Raw genomic sequence first — 2,042 nt, forward strand, 5'->3', positions numbered from 1 at the left:
TCTTTCGGTTTATTTCTTTGTCACTTCTTGTCTTGTCCAGTTGACGCTGGATGTGCTCTTCCGCCACAACTGATAAAAACATTTGGACCTTGAAGTTTGACCATGGAATTATCGATTTGCAGCTCATCATCTTGCCAATTAATGTAGAAAATGATGGTTGAAATGTTGTTGTTGACATAAATCCAATCAACAAATGCAATCTGCTGCCAATCAAATCGGCTGTACACAATACACGGCCTGGTCTGACTTGTTCTAGTCCTGAGATGGTCATGAAAAATGAGAAGGAACCATGAAGGATCTGCAAGTGGAGAATATTGCTGGGGCTGAATAAGCTAAAGCTGTGGCTTTAACTTATTCAGCCCCAGCAATATTCAACAGGTGGTATTGTCATGTCCACGAAGCGGTGCTGTGAGTGTGTTGTCTCCTACCCTCTCTCCTGCAGGGCGTGTCGGACAGGAGCGGCCAGCTGGAGCTCATCTATCCATCAGGAGGAGCGTTTTAATAGAAGCCGGATCCTGATAGCGCTGCCAGATGGTTCTACGCTTCCAGTGACTCCTCGTTCCTGGTCAAAGAGTCCTCGTTCCTTGGTCCGAAGTAATCCTCGTTCCTGGTCTGTAAGAGGGTCTGGTTTGGCTTCTCGTCCGGCTCCACCTCACAGCCGTTTCCAGTCTCCTGCCTGGCTCCGTTTCCTGTCCGTCCGCCTTCGTCGCTGGATCCCCCCCCGCTCAACGCGCTCACCTGTCTGTCCACCCATCGACCCCAGTGGATGCTCCGTCCTCCTGTCTGCCCCTCCCCGCTGCTGGACACAAATAAATTCGAACTTTCCTTTTGCTGGTGTGGCGGTTGTAGTTGTTTCTGCACTAGAGTCTAGTAAACAATCATGTCAGGTATAGTTTAAGTTTGAGTTTGGTACAGATTGAGTTCATAATTGATCATCACAACATTTTGTCTGGGACATTAAGACAGGACAAAGCAATGAACTTCTCTCCCTGGTTGTGGATTGGATCCACTCAAGATAAAATCATTATCATTATCACTCACATGTGAACTGAAGTTCCCCAATGGCACATCAGTGTTCCCATATGGTACCACTTCTTTGACATGATTCAGAAACTCCAAGAATGTCAAACATTCAGAGCTGGTGTTCAGCGCAGAACTGGCAGTTGAGACAGCAGTTAGAATGTAGTTTTGTTTTGGTTGTTTTTGGGAGGGGAGTAGGCATATACATTTCACTGTAAAAAAACGTCAGTAAATTTCACAGTAAGAAATGGTAAAATACAACAGTTTCTGACCGTAAAATCCGAAACATTTTATTACCATAGAAAATACATGGAATCACCATCAGTCAACACTGTAAAATAAGTCCGTAAATTTACAGCAAAAACTGGTAAAATAGTTACGGTTGCTGACTGTAATATAAAAAGGACTTAATTACTGTAGAAAATACATGGAATTACAATAACGCCATAAACATATATTAATCAGCCAAAATTCCAAATTTTGCTGGTTCTAGGGGCCTTTATTTGAAAGTAGTTTGACAGGAAAGAGGGTAATGAGAGAGGGGGAAGACATGCAGCAAATGTCACCAGGCTGGGAATCAAGCCTGCAACCACCGGCATGAGGACTAAGGCCTCAATACATGGGTTGTGCTTCCCCCCTCCACCACCACAGCACCCCTAGCTGATGTTTATATCTATGATGTAAAACCATAAACCAGACTGCAAAAGATTAGAATGCTAGTGTGATACTTTGGTCTCTTAATAATTACATTTATAATGCCTTTGATATATCAAACTTAAATCTCAAATATAGACCAGGTATCAAACTGGCAATCCACCAATTGCAGGGCAAACTCCTACAGCCGATGTCACCATCATTTATGAGAGTTTGATTAAATGATGTATTTGGGATTATTTAATTTTATGTCGCCCATAGATTTGTCAAACATTTAGAGAACTGTATGTTAGGTACTGTTACTTGGACGAAACTGAAGTTGGGTAAATGGCGATCCACCTAATTTTTCACTACCATCAGCATCTTTA

The sequence above is a fragment of the Poecilia latipinna genome, unplaced genomic scaffold (assembly GCF_001443285.1).
Source record: "Poecilia latipinna isolate Pla-1442-1.1 unplaced genomic scaffold, P_latipinna-1.0 Scaffold3048, whole genome shotgun sequence".
In the NCBI taxonomy this organism is placed as follows: domain Eukaryota; kingdom Metazoa; phylum Chordata; class Actinopteri; order Cyprinodontiformes; family Poeciliidae; genus Poecilia; species Poecilia latipinna.